At 39.1% G+C, this 14,547-nt stretch overlaps 1 protein-coding gene across 3 annotated transcripts in view; it reads left to right on the top strand.

Moving 5' to 3' along the window:
* Positions 1 to 14,547, top strand: part of NKAIN3 (sodium/potassium transporting ATPase interacting 3) — a 510,304-nt gene that overhangs the window by 319,178 nt on the left and 176,579 nt on the right. The gene's annotated exons all lie outside the window — the stretch shown is intronic.

The raw sequence follows: 14,547 nt of genomic DNA, 5'->3' as shown, positions 1-14,547 counted from the left end.
GATGTAAGTCCAGGAAGGGGTTGCTTATCTGAATCACTTACTTTTTAACATGTAAATCACAGAATTATTTTCATGAAAATACGTATGGGGACAGGTAACAGGAAAATTTAGGAAGAGCTTTCTTCTAGGCTACAAATCTTTTAATTTATTATAGTCTTCTCTCTGAGGAATTATTTCCACTTAATTCTAGAATGCATTTGGCTAAGATAAATTTCAGATATTCTATCTATGTTTTAATCTCATGTGAAAATGAATAGGGGATGCTCTTGTTGAATGTCCAGAAAAATGGTGAGTCACCAGTTAATATGTTCTGAAAATGTTAAGATGAAACCTGCCAGGAGAGACATAGATGAAACAAATCAGACCAGCAACCATACTGTACTCTGGGGAAAAATGATCCCTTTGTTATAGTAAAGGTAACTTCGAAACTGTGAAGAAAAATATTCATATGCCCATCTACCCTGAGATAATAGCTTTAAATCTAATTATTGAAAGAGAAACCAGTTTGTCACTAGTAAACTTTGAAAATGTGACCACTTTACATAACAGAGCAGAACTGTCATTGAAACCTCAGTCAGAATTCTGTTTCTCAACCAAACATATTTCTATAGGATGCTAGTAGGTACAGTTCGTTAGACAAGGACAGTATCTTTTTTTAGATTTATTATCGTAACAATTCTCAAACCCATAAAGTAGTTATTTTAAAAAATACTGCTTTTTAGGCTTCTAATTTTATTTCAAATTGGATAATGTTGGTGCTGAACTCTGCCTGCCAGGTTCCCAAAGGACAGCTTCATTTTTATGATGTGACTTCCTCTTTCTTGGTCTATTGGTACAATGCTAAACAATATAATGCACAGTGTAAACAAAATAAATAATGAATTTACACCTCTTTGCTTTTTTCTGGTGAAGCAAATGTATCCCACTGAATTCATACCTTAATAATTACCTTTCAAAAAGTTAATCTCTTTTCTTTAGTAGATTTCCCCTTAGTCACTTTCCTGCAGAGAAAGTAGGAAGTTTATCAAAAGTCATGTTACTTATAAGTCAAAGAAGGATGAGCTTCCTGTAGGCACATTCCTTCCTCCTTTCACACCATCCCTACATGAAGCTGATTTAGAAGATCCATATCACCATTTGCCTCAATTAACTTGATATGTTCATAACGTAAACACAAAGATTTGTCAGTGAATACAAAAGGAGGTATGCATTTTCTATCATAACAAGATAGGGTAAAATAAAAAATTCCTGACATTATCTAAAATTTATACATTATTAAGCACAGAATGGTCACCTTCGGAAGTGTTGTTCAGGTCATAGTTTTCAGAGCATTCTTCTGTGTTCCGGAAATAAACAGACATGAAAGAATGTTTGTGCTGAAAGAACCCTTTGAGATCACCTTTTGCAGCCGCTCGTCTTTGTTTATGGTAACTTAGCACCGGAAAAATGAAATAACTTGACCAGATTTATTCAGTTAGAGCTAGTACTGTGATTTACATGCACAAGACTTTTAAAATTCTGGTATATCCAACATGATTCTATAAAGCTAAAATATCACTTTAAAACTTTGATGTGGTAGGAACAGAAATCCTATATCATCAGTTAGGAAGTGAACACACAAAAACATTACCTACAGAGGTAAAGCTTAACTTATCCAAGACTGGTTCCCTGCAGGCTGGTCTCCCAGAGGAGTTGCATCCTGCAAGACTCCAAAAAAACTAGCTAGAGCTGAGTGTCCAAGGCAATCAGTCCTTGCAGAATGATGTGGAGGATTGGGCCAAGGACCCCCGCATCATATGAGCTGCAAGAGTCAAGCTTAGACCCTGCCCCTGACTCTGCTAGGAGAGTTGCTATTGGCTTCCCAACTGTGCATTTTATTTACCCCAAACCCAAGGCCAGGGGCCCCTCCCCAAATCTGACTGCCCTGTGGGTCTCTATGTGCAGTGGGCAGAGGGGGAGCTGCACAGCTGGTCCCCAGGTAAACACTGCTTCAGAAGGCGCGTTGTGTGTGCTCTCGGGTATTTGCCTTTGCTGCTGTTCGTCCACCTAGGGAATCCTTTCATCCGCACTCCAAACATTACTAGGCATGCCTTTCCACCTATCAAGAAAGAACTGTTCCTCTCTTTATATGTAAGCTGTTAGATCTCGCACTGTTCTAATGGATTCGTCATAGTGATGCAAAATTTCTTTCAATGCAATGCCGGTTAACCTCCATTTGACTTTCCAGTTCCACTTTCTACCCTCTCCTTCCCATAAATACCGAGACTACATTTGTATAGATTCTATATGTATAGATTCTTCCATGCTCTCTGGGTTCCAATTGCTTTTTTTCTAATTGAAGTATAGTTGATTTACAATGTTGTGTTAGTTTCAGGTGTACAGCAAAGTGATTCAGTTATCTATCTATCCACCTATCTACCTATCTATCTATCTATATGCATATATGTATATACACACATAATCTTTTTCAGATTCTTTTCCAGTATAGGTTATTTCAAAATATTGAGTATAGTTCCCTGTTCTATACAGTAAATCCTTGTTGGTTATCTATTTTATATACAGTTGTGTGTATATGTTAATCCCAAACTCCTAACTTATCCCTTCCCCCCTTTTTCCCTTTGGTAACCATAGTTTATTTTCTATGTCTGTGGGTCTATATCTGTTTTGTAAATAAGTTCATTTGTATCATTTTTTTAGATTTCACATATAAGTGATGTCATATGGTATTTGTCTTTCTCTGTCTTACTTACTTCACTCAGTATGACAATCTCTAGGTCCATCCATGTTGCTGCAAATGGCATTATTTCATTCTTTTTTATGGCTGAGTAATATTCCATTGTAACAAATGAAGAGACCCGGTAGACAGTGGAAGGGAGGGAGGAGAGTGAAGTCAGGGATTTTATTCTCCTGGGCTCCACCTCGTGAGACCATCTCAGGCTGTCTCAAGCTGGCAGTGTCCCTTCACTTCATGCCGTTATTGTCCTTGGCTCCATCCCCCTGGCTAAGCTCTCACTTCCCCAGTCTATTCAGGTCTGAGAGGGTCAACTCCTCCACTGACCCTGCTGGTGCTCGGTTCCTACACTGTCCTTTGTAGTTCTCATAGACCTTGTCACTGTCTTGTCATTACTCCCTCTGCAAACCCTAGACCACCTCAAAATATCCTGATGTGAGTGTTTGCCAACTCTTTCCTTTTGGGACCCTGATTGATGAAATGCAAGCTTTTATACTCTCATCTCTAACAAGGAGTCAATGCACATCAAGCACAACATTTTGGTTAAGGAGTACAGCTAGGTTTTTTTGAAAGAAAGCTAGAAGAAAGGAAAAAATTTCAAAATGACATTTTTAGACCTCCAGAAGAATAAATCCCTATTTAATCTCTCTGTTGATCCTTATATCTTACTATATACCTATCTCCCACATTTCCTAGAAATTCATAATTATGACTTTTAGGAACCTTTTTAAAATTAGGTGAATCAAATGTTCACATTATGAAGTCTATGGAAAGGATGATTATAGATCAGTTATTTTTGGTTATGCCTGAAAGCTAAGTAATGGCTGCATATTGATTATAAGTATTGATGTTAGCATTTTCTTTCTGAAGATCTTTTGGTTTTCTAAATGGTTCTTTAGAAATTAATATGCGTTTGGAAGTTCTTTATTCTTTATCGCCTGAAGCACGTAGCAGAGTGTCAAGCACAAAACAGGAGTCATAACTGATTACTGATTAATTTGTTTGCATAATTAATTGTTTCTGCAGTTATCTGCCTTCAGATCTGTAGTTTTGTATGCAGGCACACCATTCATAGCTGTATTATGTCTGGCACATGTGAATTTTGTTGCATTTTTCTCATTAGGTAGGTTAAAGGAACACCCAGAGGGGATTATATAGCAAACGTTACTTGTGGGAAATGTCTCTAACTTTGCTTCATTAGCTTATCATTCACCTAAGGCAAATCATAGCAGTCTCATGATGGTCTGATTCCAATACCAATTAAGAACCATGGGGCAAGAGAAGCCAAGGGGTATAAGAATAGAGCTTGGGTGACTCCTTAATAGTGAGCCACTCCGCAGTGGTTTCAGGTCACAGAGCTGGACAGCACAAAAACAAGGAGGGTGAAGCTGAACTGCAATTCTCTGATGATACTTCATGTTCATACTCTGGACAAATTTAACCCAGAACCTTCCATTTACCTGAAATTTTTACTCTAATTTTTTTGGTTTTTAAGGAGTAAAAAAAATCTTACCAGGTAATATAAATATAAATGACACTGTTTATTTATCCTCTTAAATGTAATGAAGACATGCTGTTTTTGGAAAAGGGAAACAGCAGGGACACATTTGGTTTTTCTGAGGTTTTATTTAAGATGAATGAGGATAAATATCTTAAAAATAACCAGGATGTAAAGAGATTGTCTACACAACCACAAACGCACCCAATATTTTTAATCCTCCCCCCGCCCTTTTTTAAATCAAAAATCACACTGGGGACTACCCTGGTGGCGCAGTGGTTGAGAATCCGCCTGCCAATGCAGGGGACACGGGTTCAAGCCCTGGTCCGGGAGGATCCCACATGCCGCGGAGCGACTAAGCCCGTGCGCCACAACTACTGAGCCTGTGCTCTAGAGCCCGCGACCCACAACTACTGAGCCCGCGTGCCGCAACTACTGAAGCCTGCGCGCCTAGAGCCCGTGCTCCGCAACAAGAGAAGCCACCGCAATGAGAAGCCCGCACACCGCAACGAAGAGTAGCCCCCGCTCGCTGCAACTAGAGAAAGCCCGTGCGCAGCAAAGAAGACCCAAAGCAGCCATAAATAAAATAAATAAATAAATAAGTAAATTTATTTTTTTTTAAAATCACACTGGATTGAAGATAAAAGAATTAAGCAAATTTATATGAAGTGATGGGTTCTCCGAAAGTTCAAAGACCCGCGTTTCTTAAATAGCATTTTTCTGGGTTATTAAGTAAAGGGCATCATTACTGCTGAGCGCCAGCTCTGCTTTAGACAATTAAAGATATTCTGGGGTTTCTATTCTCAACTACTGCTCTTGCCAGGAGTGCAACTTTGTCATGCAAATCATCTGAGGCTCAAGCTATCTCAACTGTTTAGCCCCTAAAACAATCTTCGGAAGTATTTCCTAGTTAATCTGAGGACCCATTTACATGAAATTAATATTCTACTTTCCAGAAGTATTACTGTTCTCAAAAGTGGTTTTCTGCTTTATAATTAAATCTTGAAACGTTACTTTGAAATACATACCAGAGAAACTCTGGGGATGAAGCATATTATATATATAAAATACAGACACTCTCACATATGTCAGTTGCAGTGGCTTAAAAATCAAAGGGCATTTTTCTCATTCTGTTAGGAAATTAGATGCAGGTATGTTGACTGGGGATTGTTGGTCTTTCTTTTTTTGGGGGGGAAAAATGCAAGAAATAAGTGTTTTTTTTTTAAAGAGAGGCTTTTTTTTTTTTTGTGGCTGTGTTGGGTCTTCGTCTCTGTGCAAGGGCTTTCTCCAGTTGCGGCGAGCGGGGGCCACTCTTCATTGCGGTGCGCAGGCCTCTCACTGTCGCGGTCTCTCGTTGCGGAGCACAGGCTCCAGACGCGCAGGCTCAGTAGTTGTGGCCTATGGGCCCAGTCGCTCCGCGGCATGTGGGATCCTCCCAGACCAGGGCTCGAACCCGTGTCCCCTGCATCGGCAGGCAGGCTCTCAACCACTGCGCCACCAGGGAAGCCCAGAAATAAATGTTTTAATCACAGATTACAGTTACAGCCTCCAGAGCCTCTGGTGTGAGTTTCGATACTTATATCTGAACGGTAGAAATGGGGCACAGGTCTGTTTCCCTGTCAAGTCCTCAGAGGAAGCCCTTACTAACTGAAGAGCGGGGTGAGGCCTCCCACCCCAGGTCAGAGGGATCCACATCCTTAAATAATAATGAGATTCTAGATGTGGGTGGGGTGTGGCGCCTAAGAGGGAGACAAACTGCCATCTGTTGGTTTTCTCTGCAAAAAGGTCTCTGGTGTGAGGCACCCACATCTGGAAACATCTGGAAGACCTGGTCTGGCGGGGGCTCCTCGGGAGTCTGCATCATGAAGCCAGCACTGCAGCTCTTCCCAGCCTCTTCCACAGCTTTAACCTCCCAACCCCCATGCTCAGCTCAATTCAAAGCTTTAATCAAATAAGGCTTAGAAGGTGATTTTTTTAGAGACCTAATTCACTCCTACTAATCATGTATTTTTATACTTCTATATGAAACTGAAAACAGTGCACTGTGTTAGGTTTTGAATCTGTGCTTATGAAGCCTTTTCATTCATTCACCCAGCTCCAAAAAAGTCATTTAAGATACTAAAGAAAACTAATGTAGGAGATAATATGCTTAGACATAAAAATGCTCTGACTGATCCTATAATAGCTTGTTCTGACCATAAAATGTGGAGGTTAGTTTATATGTTCCTAATGTGTATAATAAGTCATTGTATGTATCCATTTTGAACAGGCTTAGCTTTTACATAAAGTTGATTTCTTTGGAAATCTATTCCATTTAAAAATTCCCATTTATGATATGAGCCAATATTACATTTTATAGCCCTAAAAATTGCCATCAGCAACTTCTATTCAACAGTTAATAAACTGGAAACAGAGCAAAAATATAATGCACGTGATCACATAAAGTAGTGGGGAATAAAATAAAAACACAAGCAAAAATTATAATAATGAAAAAAATGTTATTAAAGGTACAATAGGTTAGATCAATCACAAAGTAAAAACTCCAATATTGAGAGCCATGGGGGGAAAATCAGCTCAAAGAGGCATAAATGAATACAAAGGTGTCTTGTAGCCCTAGTTCCCTGTATGTAGTCCCTGGCAAACAATGCTGATGAGTGCTTAATTTACTCATTTGCTGTGAAATCAGTTCTTTAAGACTGTGGTTTTTTTTAATTTTATTGAAGTATAGTTGATTTACAATGTTGTGTTAATTTCTGCTGTACAGCAAAGTGATGCAGTTATACATATATATACATTCTTTTTTATATTCTTTTCCACTATGGTTTATCACAGGATATTGAATATAGTTCTCTGTGCTATACAGTAGGACCTTGTTGTTTATCCATCCTATATATAAAAGTTTGCATCTGCTAATCAAGACTGGGTTTTTTAACCTGTAAGACAGAAAGGAAACAAACTTTGCAATATATAATAACAGACACATTCATGTCTATATGGTGTTATTTCTTAGAACTAGTCAATAATATATTCTACCTTGGAACATATGTATTTAAAATCATGTTAATACCATCAATTATGATCTGTAAGGAAAGCTGTTGAAAAAGTTTACATAGGCAAAGACTGCACTCAACAGTTGTCTATAATTCTGAGGAGAAGACACTGGCTGTTCTGGGACTTGACACAAAATGCAAGGTAGCAAAACTACTTATAAAGGTGCTTATACATTAGGAGTATTTTTAAACCAGCCACTTGACCAGGTTCTGAGGAAAGCAATTATCAGCAAAGTAAACAGAGGACCTGCCTCTTTTTAGAGAGAAAAGAATTAAAGGGTATGTCTGATTCAGCACCATAAGTGCTGGGAGAGCAAATGTGTAGGTGCGGTAGGCGCTGACCTGGACTGGGGAAAGGGTAGAAAGAAAGGAGGGCTTCCAGGAGGAAGTGACGCTTAGGCTGAGATCTGAAGGATGAGTAGAAGTTTGCTAGATGAAGAAGCAGTGAAAACAGTTTATGTGCAGACTTAGAGGAGGTCAGAGAGGATGTGGAGCCATGAGAAAATAAAAATTCAAAGGGGCTGAAGCCTTAAGCTCCTAGATTGCTGAGAGGCAAGAAACGAACCTGAAGATAAAGGTAGGGCATAAGGCATCAAGGTCAGAGGAAGCCTCATTAAGGATGTTTTACCTGAAATAACAGAAAGCCTTTTTTTTTTAATTGAAGTACATATTAGTTTTATATTGCTAGTGTAACAAATTACCACAAACTTAGCAGCTTAAAACAACAAAAATTTATTATCGCACAGCTTCCATTGATCAGGAGTCTGGGTATGAGAAAGCCTTTGAGGTCAATGTTTTAAAGGATCTCAAAATCTGCTCTTATTCTTGCTCTAACTGGAAGTTTGCGCTCTTTGACCCGTATCTCCCCATTTCCCCCATCTCACAGCACCCACCTGGTAATCATTTTGCAGTATATAAGTGTGTCAAATCAACACGTTGTACACAGTAAACTTACACAGTGTTATAGGTCAACTGTATGTCAATACAGTTTGGAAAGAATTAAAATAAACAAAGGGACAGCTCTATAGAAAATGAACTGGAGGAATGCAGGCAAGGTAGGGGATGGCTGGGAGAGGTTATGGAGTGGAGATGGATGAAGTCGTTGCGACTGAAGTGTATTTAGAAGATAGAATTGTCGGGGCCTGGTGGGAGAGCGGATGTGAGTAGTGAGGGGTAACAGGGAGTGAGGTATCACGGTGACTAAAGGTTTCTGATTTAGGCACATGGTGGTGTCATTCACTAGGAAAGGAAATGGCAAGGGAAGAGCAGTTTAGGTTTGGCACGGGGATAAGTTTGGGGTGTGTTGAGTTGGAAATACCTGTAAACCTTCCAAGGAGAAGTGTCCAGTAAGAGCTGGCTCCGTGGAGCTGGAGCTCAGGATGGAGATGGAGACCTGAGAGTCATCAGACTATAGTTGGTGATTGAAATCACGGGAGTGGGTGATGTCTTCCCAGAAGCATGTGTGTTGTGAGAAATGAAGTGGCCTAGGAGATACCCTATACCGTAAATGTGCCTTGATCAGAGAAAGACGGTCTTGTGTCCTAACCCAGATGTCCGAAGAAGCAAAGCCCAAAGTAAAGCTACATGCTAACCTTTTACTGGGGGGAGAGGATGCCATAGCGGGATGGTAAGAATAAGAGAAAATAGGAGTGAAGTAGGAAAATCAGGAAAGCAAACACACAGCAGGTGCATTATGTCGTTAGCTTCATAGGAGACACAGCCGGGGGCTTTGTCATGGGACACATCTCCTGAGAGATCCTGTGGACCTACTCCCCTGGCTGTCAGTCTGTAAGGCTGCAAAAGAGTCCCTCAGTCCTTTGAAAATATGAACTGGCTTCTCCCATGTAAAAGCCTGGGACTTTTACAGTTTGTGAGCAATAAATGCCCTTTTATTCTTCTGAAGTCAGTTTGAATTGTTTTCTGTCAATTGTTTTGGTAACCAAAAGACACCTGATTACTACAGAAGCAGAAGAGGATCCATTAGATTTAATGGATTTGATGACAAAGATTATTGGTAACTCCAGTGAGGATGGTTTCACTGGAGCGGCGCTGGCAGAAGTCGGGACCTTCTTACTGCCTCTTCATCCTCTTTCCTCAACCGTGAAAACACAGTTTCATCTACTCGAGAAAGGATGGAGAAAGTCAAGCTAAATGTTTAGAGAACCCATGGCAGAAAGCAGAAATGACACCACAAACAATCTTGGCGGTTTAGAGCCATGCTGCTCTGGACCTCCTGGAGGGAACAGGTGTGCTGCCTCACGTATCTTTTGTAGGATCTTAATTAAACCTTTCAAATTGTTTAAAAAATCCAGAGAATGCCAAAAGATGTGTATTTTCTAATAAACCTTCATTTGAATTAATTCTGATTTCCCACCAGTACCTGCAAAAAGAAAAACATCTTTTTTGAAAGGAAAAGAGAATACATTTGCAAGATTATTCCCCCTTGGGAAAAGTGGATTTTTTTTTTCAGAATAACGTTGATACATGTTCTTTTTCTTCAACTTATAATTTATAATTTAATTTTTATTCACATTTTATATTCATATTTGCATGATAAAAAAGGTGCCACATCTTCTTTAAAATGCCTTTTTATGGTTTGAATTGCTAAAGAGAGACACCCAAGGAATTAAAAAGGAATAAGAATTTTCAAGTCTCATATTGGAACAATTTGCATAACTGTCTAGTATTCACCTCATTAAGTGTCATTGGCAGAGGATTGTTGCCCTTGTGGAAGGTTTGGGAGGAATATTACTTGGCAAATTTCATGGCAGCTCAGTAATGTCATTCAGTACTTTATATGGAATTATCTCCATCTAAAACTTTTGGCCTTTGATGTTAAAGTAACAGTCTAAACTGTCTCTTAAGAGAAGCTGGAATTTAGACCGGTACCATATGATATCACTTACATGTGAAATCTAAAATAGGACACAAAAGAACCTATCTATGAAACAGAAACAGATTCACAGACATAGAGAACAGACTTGTGGTTGCCAAAGGGGAAGGGGGGTGGGGGAGGGATGGAGTGGGAGTTTGGGTTTAGCAGATGCAAACTGTTATATATAGAATGGATGGACAACAAGGTCCTACTGTATAGCACAGGGAACTATGTTCAATATCTGGTGATAAACCATAGTGGAAAAGAATATAAAAAAGAATGTGTATATATATATATATGTATGTATAACTGAGTCACTTTGCTGTACAGCAGTAATTAACACAACATTGTAAATCAACTACACTTCAATTTAAAGAAAAAAGAATTTAGACGGGTCAGTTAACACTACCTAAAGGCTCTTCTCCTACTAGCTCTCCTGCAGCTTCACTGAAGCACTGCCAGACAGATGGACTGAACCATTTGTTCTCAGAAGAAAGATAACCTTTTTCAGAAGAATAAGAAAAGCTTCTCATTCTCAGAATATTAGGATTAAAAAGAAAGCATGAAAAATATCTAGTCTCCTTTTCAGTCAGACAATTAACAAAAATGTTTCTGAGGAGATTTTTAAGAAGGCAGATGATTTGGGATAAACCAGATTTAAATAGTCTACTATATGCTGATTCTCTGGTTGTTGGTTAGAATGCCCCTGGTGTAATGGTATGGGTAGGTGGGAGCTACAACTACCATTTTTGAGACAATAATTTCTGCAAGAGCTTTTCTAAGCACTCTACCTTCCATTCTCCAAACAACCCTCTGAGGTGGATACACTCATTGCTCCTCTTATGCAGGGAAGGAAACAACCACAGATAAATTGCTCATGGCCTGCCACTAGTAAGTGTCAGAGCCAGGCCAAAACTCGGGTCTGATACGCAAACCATGCTCTGAACTACTACCCATTTATAAAAAGAGACTGAAAGAACAGAACTCAGGAAAGCAGGAATGTGATATTCTTCATTTTGGCACACTGAACCAAATTCCCTATTGTCATTATGAATTTGTGTCCAGAGCAATAGCCCCACCTTGGTTTATCCAGGATTGTTATGAATTTTTTTCTGGGTTAGATACTGTATTAGTCAGCTTGGGCTGCCTTAACAAGATACCATAGACTGGGTGGCTTAAACAACAGAAATTTGTTTTCTCACCGTTCTGGAGGCTAAAAGTCCACAATCAGGGTGTCAGCATGGTCAGGTTCTGATGAGTGCCTCTTCCTGGCTTTTAGACAGTCACCCTCTTGGTGTATCCTCAGATAACAGAGAGAGAGAGAGAGAGAGAGAGAGCACAAGATCTCTGGCGTCTATTCTTATAAGGGTACTAATTGCATCATGAGGGCCCCATCCCATGACCTCATTTAAACCTAATTATTTCCCAAAGGCCCCATCTCCAAATACTATCACATTAAGGTTTAGGCCGTTAATGTATGAATTTTAGAATGGGACACAATTCAGTCCATAGCAGGTACTAATCCAAGTATTGGGGTTTAAAAATTGAAAAGACCTAGATTTCACTTCAAGGAAATAAAATTTTAAGGGGGTACATAAGGAAGTTATTACAAAAATTACAGGTCCCAAAATAATTATACAAGGTGTCCTGAAAGCACCAAGGAAGATGCAGTTAATTTTGTCTGGGTCTGTGGGGCAGGATGAAATTAGAGCAGGTTTTACAGAGGAAGAGACTTGGCACTGAATCTGGAAGTGTAAGTGGTTGGCCAGTAGCACACGGGGCTCCACCAGCCCTCCTGTTCCATTGGGGTAGGATGGAGTTTGATTTGTTGTTTGTATGATCAAGACATACACTTAGTTCAGTATTCTTTTACAAGAAAAGAACATTATTATGTTATTAGTTGGGGACATATACAAACCGAATCACCACAGAGAAGCTCAAAATTGACAAGCCCTTCCTATGGATTCAGTGGTTCTAATCATTGTTTTAATCCCTCACTCTTAATCATGAACAGACAGACTAAGGATGACAGATACCTAAAGAAAGCCTTTAAAGTGAAGGATAGTGACCAAAACAAAGCAGAAATAAAATAAACTTCTAGAAGCATAGACTGTGCAAAAAAAAAAAAAAAAAAAAATCAAAGTAAACTCAGTGGAGAAAAAAACACTATCTTAATATTCTAAATGAAATAAGAAAAGATTTTGCAACACCAGAAGAACAAGATGCTTAATAAATGCAGAAAACAAAGTTGAGTTCTTGGAAATCAAAAACATTATAGCAGAAATAAAGAACCCAGTAAGAAAAAAAAAAAAAAAGAACCCAGTAAGAATCAATAAAATTTCTTTTCCATATATTTTCATTCCAAATATTGGGTATGGAAAGTTAGGAACACTGAAACAATTGCTATCTTGGAAAGATTGTGTTGGAAATAAAATAAGCCCCCTTTCCTTTGAATCTGCAAGTGAAATGAAACAAAAGTCACCTTCTCTGGCCAAGCCCCATGGCTCTGTCCGCCCGAGGGACCAGAGGGATGGCTCCAGGCGGAGGATCTCAGGAAGCAGCTGGCAGCTGAGAGCCGACCTGACAGAGGCTGCTTCCCGTGAGCAGTGGCCTTGCCGCCGTGCAAAGCAGCAGGACCCGTCCGGAGCTGGGTTTGAACTGTGGCTACAATTGATTCTCCATGACACTCCGTGTTTTCCAATTTAAAAATCTGATTCAGCAACTTGTTCTGATCTCAGCCTTGAAAATCAGGACATAGATTTTTGAGCCTGAGAATACTTTTATGGCTTGCAGAATTTCAGCAGCTCTTCTTTCATATATTAAGAAACATTTAGCCGGCTGAAGACACAAAGTAAGTGAGGGTCATAGAATTATAAAATCCTATGTTTGAGGTTCTTCTGTGACTGAGGGCAACCAGCCTCATAAATTAGAACCTCACTTTGTAAATGACATTTATGTTTAAATATTATCCTTCCCCAAAGAATGTTATTTCAGGCTATGAATTTGTGAATTGGCATAAGAGTGTTTTTCAGGTTACTCTAAAATGTGTAGCCCGACCACTCCCCAGGTTAAATATAGTTCTCGTTCTTCCTAACAGCTCTTTTTAAAACATAGCCCTCATCAATTTTTTCTTATTTTAAAGAGAAGCTTGAAATAGAGTTCTGTATTTCTGAGGTCGCCTCCAGCTAGGACTGTTCAGGGCGGATAAAGAAACTTACAAGTAAGGAAAGACAATGGAAGCGGCTAGTAAATGAACATATTACCAAATAATTGACAATTTTATTAAAAATCCATTTGTGTCAATGAATCCTTTTTTTAAGAAAAAAAAAGGGGGGGTATACTTTGTGTTTTCTAAACTCAAGCATTAGAAAGGTCAGTTTCCAGTATATGAAGCTATATTGCAGTTTATTGTGTTTATAACTTTCATGTTTCAGCTATTTTGTTCAGGCTAGAAACAGTACCTAAAATATTTCAACTCTCACACTGTTTTAAAGGTCTGCCTACATATGGAATTCTATCTTTCAAAATAGCTATCTAAGCATGTCTGAAATTTGCTATTATTTATCAACGGCTCAGAACAGTTTTGTAAATATTTCAGAGGTGTACAATGAAACCTCTTAAGATGTCAGAATCCATTTTAGAAACTGAAATGATGTAGTATAGCATGTATTCAATAATATTCACTTTAATAGACTGGTTGGTCAATACTCTACATTTAATTATATTCATTTGGATCCATTTTACGTATGCATTATAAAAGAAGCAAAGCACATCTTGTGTGCCCACAGTTAATTCTCAGTAACAGGAAACTGGGACTCCCACAAATAAGCAAGTAATCCTCCTTTTATCCTCTTTTACATTCAAAGCCCATCCCCTAATTGTTCATTTCTCCTATGGGTAGAAAGCTGAAAGAAGTAAAAGAGGAAACCTTCATGGTTTACATGTTGCATTATCAACCCCTTCGTATCATGGAGGCGGGATCTTTATGCTGCTCATTATTCTGTCTACAGTACCTAAAATATAGTTCCCTGCATGCAATGAGTTCTCAGTAAATACTTGTTGAATGAATGAATGGTACCCACTGTTGGTGCATTCTGTGAAATATACCATGGAGATGGTACGGTAGAAACAGCCCTGCAGGAGGACACACAAGTGCTGCCATCTATTCTATCTTCCACCCCTTCTGGCCTGACCTTGGCCAAGTCTGTGTCTCAGAATTTGAGGTTCCTCATTTGAGGAACTGGGATAAAACTATTGACCCCTTGCCTCAGCAGTCATTAAGTGGAACAAATGGAGAAAACTCTGTAAACATTCAAATAATCAAAAGGACAAAAGAAAACAGAATGACAGAAGAGAATGCAGATCTCTTGGTTTATCTCAGCCGTCCATGTGC

The sequence above is a fragment of the Balaenoptera borealis genome, assembly GCF_965194805.1.
Source record: "Balaenoptera borealis genome assembly, chromosome: 17".
NCBI lineage: Eukaryota > Metazoa > Chordata > Mammalia > Artiodactyla > Balaenopteridae > Balaenoptera > Balaenoptera borealis.
This window is presented reverse-complemented; position numbering and strand designations above follow the sequence as displayed.